This window comes from Schistocerca gregaria, chromosome 8 (genome assembly GCF_023897955.1).
Source record: "Schistocerca gregaria isolate iqSchGreg1 chromosome 8, iqSchGreg1.2, whole genome shotgun sequence".
In the NCBI taxonomy this organism is placed as follows: Eukaryota; Metazoa; Arthropoda; class Insecta; order Orthoptera; family Acrididae; genus Schistocerca; species Schistocerca gregaria.
Genome location: NC_064927.1, coordinates 235251394 through 235271059, shown reverse-complemented (window position 1 = coordinate 235271059; position 19666 = coordinate 235251394).

Genomic DNA, 19666 nt, shown 5'->3' with positions numbered 1-19666 from the left:
TAACAAGAAGAAAGTATCGCTCCAGCTATGGATCCTAGAGTGGAGCATTGAGTAGTATTAACACCAGATTAACTGAAGGCGTTGACAAGTAAAAGTTTTAAATGAATACATCAGTTTATTAAATTAAAAATGCAGACGTGAAACGCATATGAATATCTAATAACCTTAGTTAATCTTACAAAGTTGCACTGCATGGATTACATCAACACACTCGTTCCAGAATTACTTTAAAGTCCTGAGAACGTACCCTTTAAAAGCAATTGACATTCTAAAACTGACCCATGAGCTTTTAACAAAGAGAACACAGTAACTGTTGGCCTTACAGACTGAAAAACGCATGCATCCACTAAATCACTGGTGGATGTGAGAACTGCGATGCTCTGGCTACATTCTCATCAAGAGTTGTCCAAATGAGCCACTATTGCTAATTATTCTCACCACGGGCTATCAGCTTGAGCTTTACAGAGGGTTGCCGTCACGACTGTCCCTCTGAAATACAGGTCGAGGGTCTTGCTTCCGCTGATACGAACTCTGAACCTCAGACGAACTCCTAGATCCACCCTCGTCTCCACCTCTGGACGAACTCTCAGGCCCGCACTCGCCTCCGTGTCCGGACGATTTTCTAACTAAAATGTTCAGCCTGCACTTTCCTTTCCGCCAAACAAGACGTGACCACCAATCGCTACAACTTTCACGGAGACCACACCTCTCGCTACCTGCCCTGTGCGAATGACCGAGTCCCTGCTGGGTGCTTGGACCAGCTTCTTTGTCATATCGGACACTGTCTAGCATGTCCCAAATCCAGTGTGCGCCCTGTTCCCACACACAATCAGAAAGCGAAGAGAAGGAAACCCCGCAGTGTGTTAAATGTAGTTACGATGTGGAGTTAGTTAGAGCTCAGTACGTACAGTCACGACAGACCACTTCGCTATTGTATCATTCTATCAACTCGTTAGTCTCTTAATAGAGTGTAATCCACATATTAAACTAAAAGGAACACGCCAAATGGCTTACCATTTTCAAGGCGGCGACAAGAATTAACGTCTAACAAACCTTTATGTTTGCAGAGAAAGCAGTTACTTGAGACACATAACTCGGTAAATTGCAAGTTTTTCTGGAGCCACAGCTGGAGCAAGATGGGATCAAGGTCTTAGTTGCTTCCCAGCAGGATGGGCTATCACCTAAAAGCATGGACTGGACGTGATTCCCAAAGGCTTTGGGGTCTTCGCTCACCAGCCCTCTCCGACATAAGTTCATTTGCTCGTGGTTTTATTAAGGACACAGTGTTATAGATGAAGGTTAACAACATAACACATTAGAGCCACAGTTTGAAAGTTGCCTCTTATATTCAACTTCCAGTGTCTCATGTTTTATGCATCTACTAACTAGCGAGCAGTTTTGCTATGATAATCTGTGCCCGCTAGTGTAGTCGGTTGTTGCTCGGTCATAATGACACTATTTGGTGAGCAGCAGGGGTTGGCCAACAGGAATTCAACGCGACCACTGTGGAAGCAGCGTGGTCTGTATTTGAATGACTAACAATAGCTTCTGTTCTACACTTTTCTGTGGTGTCTTAGCTGTAAAGTGGAAGTGTGGTTGCTCTGAGGTATATTAAGAGAGAAAGAAATTGGTTGGGGGTTACAACTTGGGTTTGTTTGTGAAATCTTGTAATGAGAATAGTGATCTACATTCGCTGGCCACGAGTGATGAGTAAAAACGCAGTATATGCTGCAAGGCGCTGCCTCGCGAGCCATGTTGATGCAAGGTGAATTATGAGTGATCCTAAGGGGCATCCAGTTTGTATTAATGTGTGCCAGAATTCTTTTCTTCTTTGCAATGAATCTGAATTGTAATCCATCTATATAGATCTTCATGCATCCGACGATTCCTAGTATTTTTGATGTCGCGGCGTTCTTGTAACTTTAATTATGTGCTGCATGTAAAGTGAATATGTGTTTGGGTTATAGTAATTAACAATTGACCAAAATATTTCTGTCTTTGTTCACACACCTTCCCATCCTTAAATTTAGAGGTTCTATGTAAGCTAAGGTTTCTTTTCAAGAAGCCATGTGATCATGGACTCAAAAAGTGTTTCAGTAATGGAGATCGTATAGTGATCTTCTGTCTCCAGCAAGAGAATTTATTCAGAGAGAACTGTTTTCCATGTATCTATTTCATAATGATTGACCCTTGACTTTGAGCTCATATTTTGGTTACATCGTGTGACAAACATCGATGTGTTGTACCTTGCCGTAATTGTGGAATGTCTGCTTTTATTGGACGAGCGTTACGTTTTAGCTGAAAAAGGGAATAACATACGCGGTAATATTTGAGAGAAAACGTACTTTTTCGGTCATTTTTTCGCGAGTGTCAATTGTGAGGAGTCACAGAAATTATACCGCAGTTCCGTTAACAATTTCCTTTACACAGTTTAAAAATGCAGCCGTTCTCTATTTAAAGGCGTATTCCGTTTGTTTTCTGATTAATAGTTTTGACGTAATAATTGTGAATATTGATTGCTGCTATTCATATAATGGTGATATGTATGAACAAGACGATGAGGATAAAAATGTTGTTGCCTTTCACAGCTGTTATGTTTTTGTGCAGGTAAATCTACATAAAGCTCTAATATCATGTGTTTAATTTATTTACTTTAGCGTCGTTATGTGGCAGCTGCACACGTATTCTATGTTGTCGGACTTCTGACCATACTTCCATTTCATTGTTCATTGTTGTAGCGCAGGGGTGTTTAACCTTTTGACTTGCCTGGGCCACATTGCAAGACGACAGGTAATTTTGGGCCGCACGAAATATATGTAAAAACAGGGATGGACCAGTGACAGATCAGCTTGATGTGGTGGGAGTTTAAAACTGAAAATATTCAATTTTTCATAGCTTTACAACAACGGAGCTTGACAGTATTTTTTTCCGATCGTGTTGTAGATGCTCACTTCTTGCGCCGCACTGATATTTACTTTCGGCTGACATTCGCTTTTGGCCGCATGCGGCCGTGGGCTGGATGCACCTGTTATAGTGACTGCGTCGGGGCGTCCCGTCAGACAGCCACTCGTTGTTGTGTACTCCTCACATAATTAGTTGCCTTGTACTTGTGCGAAACCATACATCATTTACGGAGTTGTGACAAGTCCATGCTGAAGAGTGCGCGTGCGTAGTTTGTGGCGGGAAAAGAACAGGGCACGATCAAGTCCGTAAGGAGAACTTCCGAATATCTCAGTATTAGAGAAAGTAGAGTAAAGTGTAGTTATAGAAAATATAGAGAAACTTCATGTCTTATATCAGCAAAAACGATTTCTGGCAAGTGAGAGAAGTTTGCGTTGGACGAATTTTGACAGGGAATCATAAGAAGGAAAATTCGCGACTTCTGTGTGGAGAAGTAGTTTCCAGCAGTAGCAACCGTACTGAAAAGTTGGAGACAGAAGTGGAAGATTTTCCTCATATGAGTGAAACAACTCTTTGGTGTGCTAGCCTGCAATTGGACTTGAGATGTAGAAAGTTCAGCAAAATACTTGTGCTGATGAAAAATAAGCAAGAAGCAGGGAAAAGAGACGAGTTTTTGCGGTACTGTGCATTACACAAATGAGAGCTACTGTGATGCAAATCATTCCATAAAGTGGAGTGGCTATAAAGAAGGATTTTAAATTCCACCTAGGTCTGGAAAACGGATTATAATGTACCACATTGAGAAAGAAGGTGGATTCGTGCAAAATACTATCTTACTGGACAAAAAAGAGATGCGGACTATCTTTCTGAAATGAGTACCAGTCACTACGAAGTGTGGTTTAGGAAACCTACTAAACAGATCTGCTATTTTTTTTAAATCATGCTCCATACAACACGTTGATAAATCCACTATCGCGAAATCAGTCTGTAAAATGGTGGAAGGATTCTATTAATTGTAGAGACGGAAAGCAATAGTGTATAGCTTCCATCTAAGGCCCCACCATACGATGAATTTTCTATAGCTGTGATGCTGGAGCATGCTCCACACCCTCTCAAGAATACCTTTTGGAATGCGTATTTTCTCTCAGTGGAGAAGGAAATTAAACTTCGGTGATTGCCTGTAGTGTACTGCGAATTCAACGCTAATTTACGTATGTGGATCTTTGTCAAGAACAAGATAGCAAAGGAAAACAAGAATTTTAACATAAATGATACAGTTGTGTCGCTCCAGTCTGGAAAGTGTTCCCCAAGTACCTGGAGGAATTCAGTGAGTCATGTGCACAATGTTGAAAACAGGTATGCACAAGGAGCCCGCTTCCTTGAGATAGCAATATGACAAATGCTGATGCATGTGTAGATAGTGGAATAGCATCAGCAGGATCTCAGACATCAGCGGAAGCGATTAAGGTAGGTTTTATTTCATTTATCATCCTCCCTGCAAAATTTATTTGATGTAATCGTTACTGGTTTACTGTTACAATGAGCAGAACATTTCATTATTGATTTATCGAATGCTGTTCGTATATCGACTGTTCACTTTCATTGTCCCATTTTATTAACTCTACTCTCAACAACAAGTGAACGCGACAATGGTTTATTTGGTATGGAATGCTATAGTCGATTCAGCGTTAAGTTGACCCCAGACAGCTGGCAGCACTCTTGGCAGCTTTGAACTACGAAGCGCAAACGGCTGCAGGCGAAAAAAAATTAAATTAAATAAACGGCTTACAGAGCTCGGCAGCACTGAGGAGTTGCTGCAGAGGCGTTTACAAAATGGAGCACTATGACTGATTGTAATGCGCGCGAAGAGATGCTGCGTCCAGCCCACTACAACTGACAGGGATCTTCTTACAGTGAATCGACAAGATTACCAAGTTGCCATTCTTCACTGGTGACTAGGCACTTATCGCGCATTACAAAGATGGCGATGTGCTGGTATGGCTGTTATGCTCCACCACAGCCGCACATGGATTGCAACTGACATAATTGTGGTTTCGTAAACTATCCCGGCTTAGTGATTGATAATATTTATACCGGGTCTCCAGACGGAACATAATGTCACCTTGACGCAATATTTTGGCTATTCAGCTGGCCACCATCTTCAGCTGAGTAAGCCATCGCACCGGCAGAGAAATCAAACAGCAGTGGCGGCTCTTTTATCCACCGCGTGTTGTTCCACCGCACGTGCGCGAACCTATCTCCTCTCCAGTGCAAAGCACGACAGTGTACCGTTGGTGAAAACTCGCGGAAACGATAAATCGATTTCAAACATTGTTGACACCTTTTGATGACCGAAACAGAGGCCGTTGTTTTTCAATGTCGATCAAAACAAGGTTCCAGCTCTTACGTAAAGGATATCCCTTATCTCTGTTCCTTCTTTCACTACACAGCCCCAATAGCGCGACGCAGGGGCAATCACTTGTGTCTCATCACACAACACTATCTTCAATAAAACAATGTTTACATCCTTGGCCTAGCGGTAGCTTAATAGTCACAACATCCTCGATCCCGTATTCGAAACGCGGCACAGCTCAAATTTTGATAAATAATCAGCATTGGCGGCCGAAGATTCCCGGCGTACGAAGTCGCCCTCATTCTGCCAACGGCCTTGTCAAAGAAGGCGGAAAAGCGCACAGAGTTTCAGAGCACTCTCTTGTGCTTAGGATGGGAAACTGCTCCTAAAAGCCGAAGAATCAGCAATGATCAACGGCTTGAGAATGCACAAGGCAATGGAAACCACTGCATTAAAGACAAATAACGTATATCCACAGGACACGTGGCCTGTAACTGAAAAAGTGTCATGATGATCCCCCCATTGGCAAAAGATTCCGAATAGACCCCCTTTCGGATCTCCGGGAGGGGACTGCCAAGGCGGAAGTGCCTACGAGAAAAAGACTGAATAACCAACGAAGGGATAACATTCTACGGGTCGGGGGCGTGGAATGTCAGAAGTCTAAAGGTGGTAGATAAGCTAGAAAATCTGAAATTGGCAATAAAAAGGCTCAATATAGTAGGGGTCAGTTTAGTTAAATTGAAAGAAGAAAAGGATTTCTGGTCAGACGAGTTTAGGCTAATATCAACAGCTGCAGGAAATTGTACAACGGGAGTAGGATTCATTATGAGCAGGAAGTTAGGATAGAGAGTGTATTACTGTGAACAGTTCAGTGATAGGGTTGTTCTAACCAGAATCGACATCAAATCAACACCTTCAAAGATAGTTCAGGTATACATGCCGACATCGCAAGCTGAAGATGAACAGACAGAGACTGTATATGAGAATACAGAAAGGGTAATATGGTATGTAAAGGGAGATGAAAATCTAATAGTCATGAGGGGCTGGAATGTAGTTGTTGAGGAAGGAGTAGAAGAAATGTTTACAGGAGAATATGGGCTTGGAACATGGAATGAGAGAGGAGGAATACTAATTGAGTACTGTAATAAATTTCAGTTAGTTAAAACGAATTCTCTGTTCAAGAATGACGAGATACGCTTCATGTTCTATAACGCTATAAATCCAGTGATAAGGAATAGCTCATACAGTTGAAGAGGAATAGACATCTCTAAAAAGGGAGGAGGTATACTTAGAAAAGACCGGGTGATAGGTATTGACTCAGATCACAAAGTAGTCGTGATGAAGAGTAGGATGAAACTTAAGAGATTAGTTAGGAAAAATCAATACGTAAAGAAGATGGATACGGAAGTTCTAAGGAATGACGAGATACGCTTCATGTTCTCTAAGGCTATAAATCCAGTGATAAGGAATAGCTCATACAGTTGAAGAGGAATGGACATCTCTAAAATGGGCAAAACCAAAACTTGGAAAGAAAAAAGGAAGTACAAAGAAGATAACTGAGAAGGAACCATGTGTAACAGAAGAAACACTTCAGTTGGTCGATGAAAGAAGAAAGTACAAAAATGTACAGGGAAATTCAGGAATACAGAAAATAAGTAACTGAGAAATGAAATAAAAAGAAAGTGCAGGGAAGCTAAGACAAAATGGCTGCATAAAAAATGTGAAGAAAGCGAAAAGAAATGATTGACGGAAGGGATGACCCAGTACCCACAACTTTGGGGAAATTAAAAGCAAGGGTGGTAACATTGAGAGTGCAACGGGAATTCCGCTGTTAATTGCAGAGGAGAGATCGGATAGGTAGAAAGAGTACACTGAAGACTTATATCAGGGGGAAGATTTGCCTTATGTGATAGTAGTAACAGGAGTCGATTTAGAAGAGACAGGGGATCTAGTATTAGGATCAGAATTTAAGAGATCTTTGGAGGAGTTAAGATAAAATAAGGCACAAGGGATCGATAACATACCATCAGAATTTCTAAAATCATCGGGGGAACTGACAACAAAACGACTATTCATGTTAGTGTGTAGAATGTATGACTCTGGCGTCATCCCATCTGCCTTTCGTAAAAATATCTTCCACACAGTTCCGAAGACTGCAAGACATGCCAGGCGCGAGAACTATCGCATAATCAGCTTAACAGCTCATGCATCCAAGTTGCTTACAAAAATAATAAACAGAAGAATGAAAATGGAGATTGAGGGTGTTTTGGATGACGAACAGTTTGGATTTAGGAAAGGTAAAAGCATCTGAGAGGTAATTCTGACGATGCAGTTGATAATGGAAGCAACACTAAAGAAAAACCAAGACACGTTCATAGGATTTGTCGACCTAGAAAAAGGGTTCGACAATGTAAATTGGTGTGAGATGTACGAAATTCTGAGAAATATAGGGGTAAGCTATAGGGAGAGGCGGGTAATATACAATATGTACAAGAGCCAAGAGGAAATAATAAGAGTGGACGGCCAAGAACGAAGTGCTCGAGTTAAAATGGGTGTAACACGCCCCTACTTCTTAAACTGTACTTAGAAGAAGAAATGATGGAAACAAAAGAAAGGGTCAGGAATGGGATTAAAATTCAAGGTGAAAGGATATCAGTGAAACGATTCGCTGATGACATTGCTGTCTTGAGTGAAAGCGGAGAAGAATTACACGACCTGCTGAATGGAATGAACAGTCTAACGAGTACAGAATATGGATTGAGAATAAATCGAAGAAAGACGAAAGTAATAAGTAGCAGAAATGAGAACAGCGAGAAACTTAACATCACGATTGATGGTCTCGAGGTAGATGAAGTTGAGCAATTCTACTGCCTAGGTAGCAAAGTAACCAATGACGAACGGAGTAAAGAGGACATCAAAAGCACACTAGCATTGGCAAAAAGGGCATTCCTGGCAAAGAAAAGTCAACTAATACCAAACCTAGGGATTAGGTTGAGGAAGAAATTTCAGAGAATATACGTTTGGACCACAGCATTGTGCGGTAGTGAAACACGGACTGTTGAAAAACCGGAGCAGAAGAGAATCGAAGCATTTGAGATATGGTGCTACAGACGAATGTTGAGAATTAGGTGGTCTGACTTATCAGAATGAGGAGGTTCTGCGCAGAATGGGAGAGGAAAGGAATACGTGGAAGACACTGACAAGAAGAAGGAACAGGATGATAAAAACAGGCCAACGTTCCACAACCGCATATTTTTCTGGCTGAAATAAAAGCGTGTAGCGTTTGTGTTACACGCATCGGTCCAGGACCGTACGAATGATTTGTCCAGCAAAGGCTTTCTTCATGGCAGGGCGTTTTGTAGACACCGGGCTTCCTCAAAACCAAATAATCCTTCACTGAGCCCGGCAGCGTCCTGGTCTTAACTGACGGACGAAATACACTTTTAATGTCAATTCTTTTAAAAAGTATTCATATTTTTGAAGATATGCTGCCCGCAAAAGGTAGGATAGCCACCGATTTGCTTCTGTCTTCTGTTGGTTCCCGCGAAAGTCCAATATGTAGAGCACGACGGATCTGATAGTCGGTATAACCATTCCATTTGGACACTGCTTTTAGTTGATCCAGTCCTTGTGTCACACTATCTGCATCTGGGATGGCATAAGTGTTTTTTTCCCAAATGTACGTAGGTCCCTTATGCGTTGGTATGATGGAAGACAACTTGATGCATGAAGATATAGGTCCGTATTCGTGGACTAACGATAAACAGTGTCCTAATGTTTCATCGAAGCTCTACACCCTTTTCAGCTTCCATAGTTGAACTTAATATTGGGATGCAGACAACTAGAGTGTTTTAGGAAACGATCCAGAGCATATGTCCCATGTGGCCATACCATAAACATATCGCCGACGTATCTTCAAAGACAAGTTGGTTTTAAGAACGCCGTCTTTAGTGTGGTGCCTCAAAATCTTCCATAAACAAATTGGCGACTATGGGGGATAATGAACACCTCCTAACTACATCGTCAGTTTCTTCAAAGTATATTTCAATTCGTCCAATTTTTCGTCAATTAACTGCAAAGAATCTTCAAGGGGAATTCCGGTAAAAAGTGACACAACATCAAAACTAATGAGAAAATCCGTGGGACTGAGACACAAAGAGTTCAAATGCTGAACAAAAAACAGAGAATTGGAAATATGATATTCGCATTTTCCGACATGGGGACTGACAATGGATGCTAAATACACACATCAAAAAAAGTTTTGCATCATCCCGGTTCCCAACTTCTGAAGATAGACGATGACTGTGGATATTGTATCACAGACACAGTCGCTTTGACTGTTCAGAGATGTCACTAAACCCTCCAAAAGATGTAAACAACCATGCATAAGCAGCGCCTATTAGACGGAGGGGTCCCGACAGTTAATCAGCTCCAGTCATTCCACCAAGAAGGAGGTATAAGGCTCGTGTTGTCTGTAGTTCAAACATACCTAGACGTTCAATACCGCGGTTCGGTTGCATACGCATTGCCACTTCGTTCCCGGAAGGGCTCTCAACAAGGGAAATGTCCAGGCGTCTCGGACTGAACCAAAGCGATGTTGTTTGGACATGGAGGAGACACAGAGAGACAAGAACTGTCGATGATATGCCTCGTTCAGGTCGCCCAAGGGCTACTACTGGCTCGTATGGCTCGAAGGAACCCTGACAATAAGGCCACCATGTTGAAGAACGCTTTTTGTGCAGCCACAGGCCGTCATGTCAAGACTCGCGTGCGCAACTTCACTCCCGATGTCCATGACGAGGTCCATCTTTGCAACCACGACACTGTGCAGCGCGGTACAGATGGGCCCAACAATATGACGAATTGACCGCTCAGGATTGGCATCACTTTCTCTTCACCGATGCGTGTCGCATATGCCGTCAACCAGACAATCGTCGGAGACGTGTTTGGAGACACTCCGATCAGGTTGAACGCCTTAGACACACTGCCGGCCGCGGTGGTCTCGCGGTTCTAGGCGCGCAGTCCGGAACCGTGCGACTGCTACGGTCGCAGGTTCGAATCCTGCCTCGGGCATGGATGTGTGTGATGTCCTTAGGTTAGTTAGGTTTAAGTAGTTCTAAGTTCTAGGGGATTGATGACCACAGCAGTTGAGTCCCATAGTGCTCAGAGCCATTTGAACCATTTGAACCTTAGACACACTGTCCAGCGACTGGAGCTAGGTGGAGGTTCCCTGATGTTTTGGGGTTGCATTATGTGGGGCCGACGTACGCCGCTTGTGGTCATGGAATGCGCCGTAACGGCTGTACGATACGTGAATGCCATCCTCCGACCAATATTGCAACCGTACCGGCAGCATATTGGCGAGGCATTCGTCTTCATGGACAACAATTCGCGCCCCCATTGTGCACATCTTGTGAATGACTTCCTTCAGGATAACGACATCGCTCGACTAGAGTGGCCAGCATGTTCTCCAGACATGAGCCCTATCGAACATACCTGGAATAGATTGAAAAGAGCTGTGACCCACCAACCACTGAGGGATCTACGCCGAATCGCTGTTGAAGAGTGGGACAATCTGGACCAACATGGCCCTGATGAACTTGTGGATTGTATGCCAAGACGAATACAGACATGCATCAATGCAAGAGGACTTGCTACTGGGTATTAGTGGTACCGGTTTGCACAGCCATCTGGACCACCACCTCTGAATGTCTCGCTATATGGTGGTGCAAAATGCAATGTGTGCTTTTCATGAGCAATACAAAGGGCGTAAATGATGCTCTATTCCAGTTTTCTGTTAGGTTCCGGAACTCTCTGAACTGAGGATATGCAAAACCTTTATTGATGTGTGTACATGATTTCGTTGTAGTAGGAGCACCCAAATTGCTAGCAGTAGGACGAAGAGGAACCCCTTGCTTGTGGCTTGTGTACATTAGGCAGATCGTGTAAACTCGGATGGACTGCAGTACCAGGTCGACGCTTTTTAAGAACATCGTCGGATCATGAACTCTGCTTCAAAGGTAAAAGCGCCTTGCGTTTATACATTCAGTTGGATCGTTCTGTAATCTTCGATATGTCTAGTCCGCAAGTAAAAGAACCACTTTACCCAAATAATCATCCCACGAAAGAAGAACCGTTGCATTGCTTTTGTCCGCTGGTAGAATTACTAAATCCTAATCTCTGATGGAACGGATAACGGCTCTTTCAAACGAGGAGATTTTACTTCGGAGGGATGACACCCGACCCAACGTATACGAGACCTCTTGTCTTACTTCATCAGCTAGATCCTCGGGGAACCTGGACACCGCTCGTTCAACCACGAAAATGTACAGACAACCATCAGCCATATAAGGGACTGACGACAGTGAAATTTGTGCCGGAACAGAACTCGAATCCGGCTTTCCCGCTTTAAGCGAGAAATCGCCTTAACCGCTTTGGCTGTCCTTTTACAATTCATGGCCAGATCATATTTCCATCTTCATCGTTCCTGCATCACGAACTGTACTCGAACAGGTGATGTAATACGGGGGGGGGGGGGACATTTTAATTGAAATTGTATGCGCTCATGTCCAAAGAAACATCGATTCATTCTTCTTAAAGACAGGCACTTCAATATTTTAACACACAAAAGATAATTTGTTTGAAGCCGAACGTGGCTGTTATTGTTACCGAGAACGCAGAAAATATAATCAGTTCGATACAATTAATATCTCGTGCTGCATTCTTTTTTCCCTATGAGGTAAACAACGCAGAGCCAAACTGCCATTATCTCCAGCCAATAACAGCTTGTTTCTGATCACATTCCAATGCCAATGTGTAAAGGTGAAACCAACGGTATCTGGTTTTGGCGAGTTCGTGGAACTTTCAGCTTCTTTGTCGCTGTGTAGGTACATTAGTATAGTGTTTACACCGTATTGAGAGGCTCTTGTCATTAACTTGATCGATACCGCGCGTTCGGAAATTACAAGCATTACTAGAGTTCTTTCCCTCCCCTCCACCGCCATTGATCCTGTCCATTCCCCCTTTTCCTCTCTTACCTCTGCGCGCGCGCACACACACACACACACACACACACACACACACACACACAACTAGACAAAAGGCCCCACTATCAGTTAGACTACTCCTGTCAGATTCTCTATAGAATTTGCAAAGGAATTATGCCCTTTCACAGTCATAATAACATTATTTTTATTTGAAAATTTTCTCATCTTGCCAAGAGGACAACTGTACCTAGCGATAGGGAAAACACATTCCTCACACGCATGTACAAGAAATCAGTAGTACAGACCTGCAGTACAATAATAGCAAGTAGAAGCATTATCATTTATCTCCATTTCTAGTAGAATCTTAGACCATATTATAAAATGAAACTTAAAAACTTATCACGAACAAAATTTTCTCGTTCGTGACAAGACTACTTTCCGGATACAATGACCAAGCAAAATGCAACTCCCACTTTCCATGCACGGCAGTCTAAGAGTTACGGATAGACATAACCAGGAGAATTTAGTGTTTCTCGGTTTTCTAAATTCTTTTCTTTCACTTGCAGCTTGACAGCTGATAACAGAAAATCAAATATTGTGGTATGTTACTGTATTGAAAACACCTTGACAGCAGGATTCAGCACTATTGTCATCAATTAGCAGAAACAGAAGATATTTCATGTATGCCTTAGGGCTGTGAGATAGGAAAGTTATTATTCATATTAGACATCAAGGTACTTGCAGATTGTATTAATTTGAATGTTGGACATATCGTAGATGACACTTTTACCCATGAAGTGCCAATATAGAAGCAGACTCGCAAATTAGCTGCTGCCAGCCGGCCTGTCCATTATGGAAAGAGAACTGAAATCATCAAAGATGGAAAAAAAGATTCCATCGGATAAAAGTGTAGCAGGCCTAATATCCAGCCAGGTACGAGAAAATAACACTCTGGTGTACAGAGGAGTAACTCAATCTTACTCTAGAAAAATGTATAGTTGTAAAGTTGAAAAAGAATTCCACGTCACCATTAGCGAATCATAACTGGAGTCAGCTGTGTCTTACAACCTTCTTCGTTAACAACGGTTGGACTAGTGGCGGAAAAATTACCCCGACTCAGGAGTAAGTGAAGGGAATGACGAGACTAGATTCCTTAGGACGAAACTGAGAAACTGCAATTTGTCTACAGAAGAAACAGCTTACAAAACACTTCCAAGCGCATATTGAATCCTGCTTCAGCTTTTGGCATTCCATCAGGTTGCAGTAACATGAACATCGATCTTAGGCAATGAATAACGAAGGTGTCTATACAAGATATTACATTACACAAAATATTACATGACACTTAATATTTTTAATAATATATATTTTTGTGGCGGTTGGAGAAATTACCCACTTAGTATATCCAAAAATTCAGCTAATGAGTAGAAGGAGTTGCCATTAATAAATTCTTTTAATTTCCTTTTAATGCTATATGGCTATCTGTCAGACTTTTGATGCTATGAGGTAAGTGACCAAAGACTTTTGTAGTAGCATAATTTACCCCCTTCTGAGCCAAAGTTAGATTTAACCTTGAGTAGTGAAGATCATCCTTTCTCCGTGTTATAGCCATGTACACTGCTATTACTTTTGAATTCTTTCGGATTGTTAATAAGAAATTTCATAAGTGTATATATATATATATATATATATAGTGAGGGTACAGTGAGGATTTCTAGCTCTTTAAATAAGTGTCTGCAGGATAATCTTGGATGAGCTCCTATTCTGATTACACGCTTTTGTGCAATGAGTACTCTTTTACTCAATGATGAGTTACACCAGAATATGATGCCATACGAAAGCAGAGAATGGAAACAGGAGTGGTAAGCTAATTTACTGAGATGCATATCGCCAAAATTTGCAATGACCCTAATACCATAAGTAGCTAAACTCGAACGTTTCAGCAGATCTTCAGTGTGTTTTTCCCAGTTCAACCCCTCATCAACGCATACACGTAGTAATTTTGAATATTCTACCTTAGTTACCGATTTCTGATCGAAGTCTATATATATTAATGGTGTCATTCCATTTACTGTGTGGAACAGTATATACTGGGTTTTGTCAAAGTTTAAGCAGAACCCATTTGCAGAGAACCACTTAACGATTTTCTGAAAAACATCGTTTACAGTTTTACCAGTTAATTCTTGTCTGTTGGGTGTGATAGCTATACTTGTAACATCGGCAAAAAGTGCCAGCTTTGCATCAGTGTGAATATAGAATGGCAAGTCATTAATATATATTAAGAACAACAAAGGAACAAGACCAAACCTTGTGGCACGCCATTTTTGATTGTTCCCCAGTTTGAGAAATCACCAGTTTTTTTGCATATTATGTGAACTGCTTATTTCAACTTTCTGCATACTTCCAGTTAGGTATGATTTAAACCATCTGACCACTGTCCCATTCATACCTCAGTACTTGAGCTTATCTAGAAGTATTCCACTGGTGGAACAGTGACGGTGTGGTGTACTACGAAATGCTTCCTCGAGGTGTAGCCATCACTGCTGTCTTTTATTGTCACCAACTGAGACCTACTGCGGTCGAACTTCAAGAACAACAGCCAGGAAGCTTGCGCGAAGTGGTGCTACTCCAGGATAACGCCCGCCCGCATTCTGCTAGACTGACAGGAAGCACCAAGCTGGAGAAGGGATGGGAAGTCGTTCCGCACCTACTCATGCGCCCTCTTTTATGCCTTCGTGAATTTTTGTTGTCAGCAGTGCCTGTAAGTTGCACGAAAGAAGCAAATAACGTTCTGGTTTTGAGTAGTTCTAGTGGCAAGCCAAAAGCTAATAAAATTTCATTATACAGGGAGGTCCATTGATAGTGACCGCGCCTAATATCTCACGAAATAAGCATCAAACGAAAAAAACTACAAAGAACGAAACTCGTTTAGATTGAAGGGGAAAACCACATGGCGCTATAGTTGGCCCGCTAGATGGAGCTGCCATAGGTCAAACGGATATCAACTGCGTTTTTTTAAAAATAGGAACCCCTATTTAATATTACATATTCGTTTAGTACGTAAAGAAACATGAATGTTTTAGTTGGACCACTTTTTCCGCTTTGTGATAGATGGCGCTGTAATAGTTGCAGACATATAAGTACGTGATATTGTAAGTAGGCTGTTTAGGTTTTCTTATTGGTAACGCCACGTAGCGCTCTGTATGAAAATCACTGGCTGTGCTGTGTGCAGTCTGTGACTAGTTTCCATTGTTGTCTGCCATTGTAGTGTTGAGCAGCTGGCTGTTAACATCGCGTAGCGTTGCGCAGTTGGAGGTGAGCCGCCAGCAGTGGTGGATGTGGGGATCTGAGATGGCGGATTTTTGAGAATGGATAATCTGGAGGTGTGTCCATCAGAAACAGTACATTTGTAAGAATGGATGTCATGAACTGTTATATATATTATGACTATTAAGGTAAATACATTGTATGTTCTCTATTAAAATCTTTCATTTGCTAACTATGCCTATCAGTAGTTAGTGCCTTACGTAATTTGAATCTTTTATTTAGCTGGCAGTAGTGGCGCTCGCTGTATTTCAGTAGTTCGAGTAACAAAGATTTATTTGAGGCAAGTGATTTGTGAAAGGTATAGTGAGGGCCATTCTTTTGTGGAGATTATTGAAAGTCAGATTGCGTTGCGCTAAAAAAATATTGTGTGTCAGTTTAAGCACAGTCATGTATAATTTTTCTAAGGGGACGTTTCAGCATCACGTAACATTGCGCCACTGCGGACGGTATTTGCTTCGTGATACATTACCCGTGTTAAAGTGGACTATTTACCAATTGCGGAAAAAAAAGGTAGATATCGTGTTGATGTATGGCTGTTGTGATCAAAAAGCCAAACGGGCGTGTGCTACGTATGTTGCTCGGTATCCTGGACGACATCATCCAAGAGTCCGGACCGTTCGCCGGATAGTTACTTTATTTAAGGAAACAGGAAGTGTTCAGCCACAAGTGTAACGTCAACCACGACCTTCAACAAATGATGATGCACAAGTAGGTGTTTTAGCTGCTGTCACGGCTAATCCGCACATCAGTAGCAGACAAATTGCGCGAGAATCGGGAATATCAAAAACGTCGGTGTTGAAAATGGTACATCAACATCGATTGCACCTGTGCCATATTTCTATACACCAGGAATTGCATGGCGACGACTTTGAACGTCGTGTACAGTTTGCCAATGGGCACAAGAGAAATTACGGGACAATGACAGATTTTTTTGCACGCGTTCTATTTAGCGACGAAGCGTCATTCACCAACAGCGGTAACGCAAGCCGGCATAATATGCACTATTGCGCAACGGAAAATCCACGATGGCTGCGACAAGTGGAACATCAGCGACCGGGCGGGTTAATGTATGGTGCGGCATTATGGGAGGAAGGATAATTGCCCCCATTTTATCGATGGCAATCTAAATGGTGCAATGTATGCTGATTTCCTACGTAATGTTCTACCGATGATACTACAAGATGTTTCACTGCATGACAGAGTGGCGATGTACTTCCAACATGATGGATGTCCGGCACATAGCTCGCCTGCGGTTGAAGCGGTATTGAATAGCATATTTCATGACAGGTGGATTGGTAGTCGAAGCACAATACCATGGCCCGCACGTTCACCGGATCTGCCGTCCCACGATTTCTTTCTGCGGGGAAAGTTGAAGGATATTTGCTATCATGATTCACCAACAACGCTTGACAACATGCGTCAGCGCATTGTCAATGCATGTGCGAACATTACGGAAGGCGAATACTCGCTGTTGAGAGGAATATCGTTACACGTATTACGAAATGCATTTAGTTTGACGGACATCATTTTGAGCATTTATTGGATTAATGTGGTATTTACAGGTAATCACGCTGTAGCAACATGCGTTCTCAGAAATGATAAGTTCACAAAGGTACATGTATCACATTGAAACAACCGAAATAAAATGTTCAAAGGTACCTACGTTCTGTATTTTAATTAAAAAATCTACCTGTTATCAACTGTTCGTCTACAATTGTGAGCCATATGTTTGTGACTATTACAGCGCCATCTGTCACAAAGCGAAAAATAGGGCCCAACTAAAACATTCATATTTTTTTACGTACTACACGAATATGTAATAAAAAATGAGGTTCCTATTTAAAAAAGCGCAGTTGATATCCGTTTGACCTATGGCGGTGCCATCTAGTGGGCCATCTGGTTTCCCCCTTCAAGCTAGACAAGTTTCGTTCTTTGTAGTTTTTTCGTTTGACGCTTATTTCGTGAGATATTTGACCCTGTAGACCAAAAATAACCGACGCACTTCTATTTACCGTTTTGTAGTCGTGTGGGTGGGTCGTGCCAAAGTGTAGTTCATCAAGGAGAGATTGTTGCACTGTGACACTTAGAATCTTCCGCGGTGTAGTTTCCTTACAGGTTCAAGCGATTGTCTTCGGTACAGTCTGCTTCTGTTACGGTAATTTCTGCAGTCCCCACTATTATCTGATTTAAACTGCTTGGCAGTTACTGTCAACGTCCGAAGTCTCGAAGTTTCTCAACGAGTAGCTCTACAATCTGCAAGGATTCGCTAAAACGACCCGGTCTTCGCGAAGATCGGGAATACTGTTCAAATCTCCAGCTCCACTTAAAAAATCTGAAATTCATGTCTGATATACATCTGTACAGTGTCTCTGTTCTCATCAAAAATTTCTTCTTAATTTTCTTGGAACCATAGTTCAAAATGGTTCAAATGGCTCTGAGCACAATGGGACTCAACATCTGAGGTCATCAGTCCCCTAGAACTTAGAACTACTTAAACCTAACTAACCTAAGAACATCACACACATCCATGCCCGAGGCAGGATTCGTACATCTTTCCCATGTGGCCTGTCGCTTTGCGTTTACTATGTATAATCTTTCGTAAATTTGTCAATATTTAAATCATAAGAAGTGTAAAGTAAAAAGACTTCTACAGTAATCACGTAAATTCCTGTAATTGTATGGCAAGAAATAGACCTATTTCCTTAGCTGCACGTTCTCTGCACCTAGACTAACTGGTCTCTTATTTCTGGGGGCATTCGTAAGCTCTTGTGCACTAAACCTGATAGAAAATGCAAAGAGTTTTCGTGCCCAGAAGACTGCGAAACCAAGTCCAGGGATACATAAGCGCATCAGGGATTGAATGTGACTAAGGACTGACGCATGTATACTATGTGATGAAAAGTAGATGGACACTTGGCTGAAAATGACTTAGAAGTTCATGGCGTTCTCCATCGGTAATGCTGAAATTCAATAAAGTGTTGGCCCACCCTTAGCCTTCGTGGCAGCTTCTACTCTCGCAGGCATACGTTCAGTCAGGTGCTGGAAGGTTTCTTGGGGAATGGCCGCCCATTCTTCACAGAATGCTGCACTGAGGAGAGGTATTGATGTCGGTCAGTGAGGCCTGTCACGAAGTCGGCGTTACAAAACATCCCAAAGATGTTCCATAGGCTTCAGGTCAGGACTTTGTGGAGGCCAGTCCATTACAGGGATGTTATTGTTGTGTAACCACTCCGCCACAGGCCGTGCTTTATGAACAGATGCTCGATCGTGTTGAAAGATGCAATCGTCATCCCCGAATTGCTCTTCAACAGTGGGAAGCAAGAAGGTGCTTAAAACATCGGTGTAGACCTGTGCTGTGACAGTGCCACCCAAAACAACAAGGGCTGCAAGCCCTCTCCATGAAAAACACGACCACACCATAACACCACCACCTCCGAATTTTACTGTCGACACTAGACATGCTGGCAGATGTTCACCGGGCATTGGCCATACCTGCACCCTGCCATCGGATTGCCACTTTGTGTACCGTGATTCGTCACTCCGCACAAAGTTTTTCCGCTGTTCAATCGTACAATGTTTACGCTGCTTACACCAAGCGAGGCTTCGTTTAGCATATATCGGCTTGATGTGTGGCTTAAGAGCAGCCGCTCGACCAGAAATCCAAGTTTTCTCACCTCCCGCCAAAGTGTCATAGTACTTGCAGTGGATCCCGATGTAGTTTGGATTTCCTGTTTGATGGTCTGTATAGACGTGCGCCTATTACACATTACGACTCTCTTCAACTGTCGGCGGACTCTGTCAGTCAACAGACGGGGTCAGCCTGTAAGTTTTTGTGCTGTACGTGTCCCTTCACGTTTCCACCTCTTTCACATCGGAAACAGTGGGCCTAGCGATGTTTAGGAGTGTGGAAATCTCGCGTACAGAGGTATGACACAAGTGACACCCAAACACCTGACCACATTCGAAATCCGTGAGTACCGTGTAGCGCCCCATTCTGCTCTCTCACGATGTCTGACTACTGAGTTCGCTGATATGGAGAACCTGGCCGTAGGTGGAAGCACAATGCACCTAATATGAAAAACGAAAGTTCTGAAGGCTG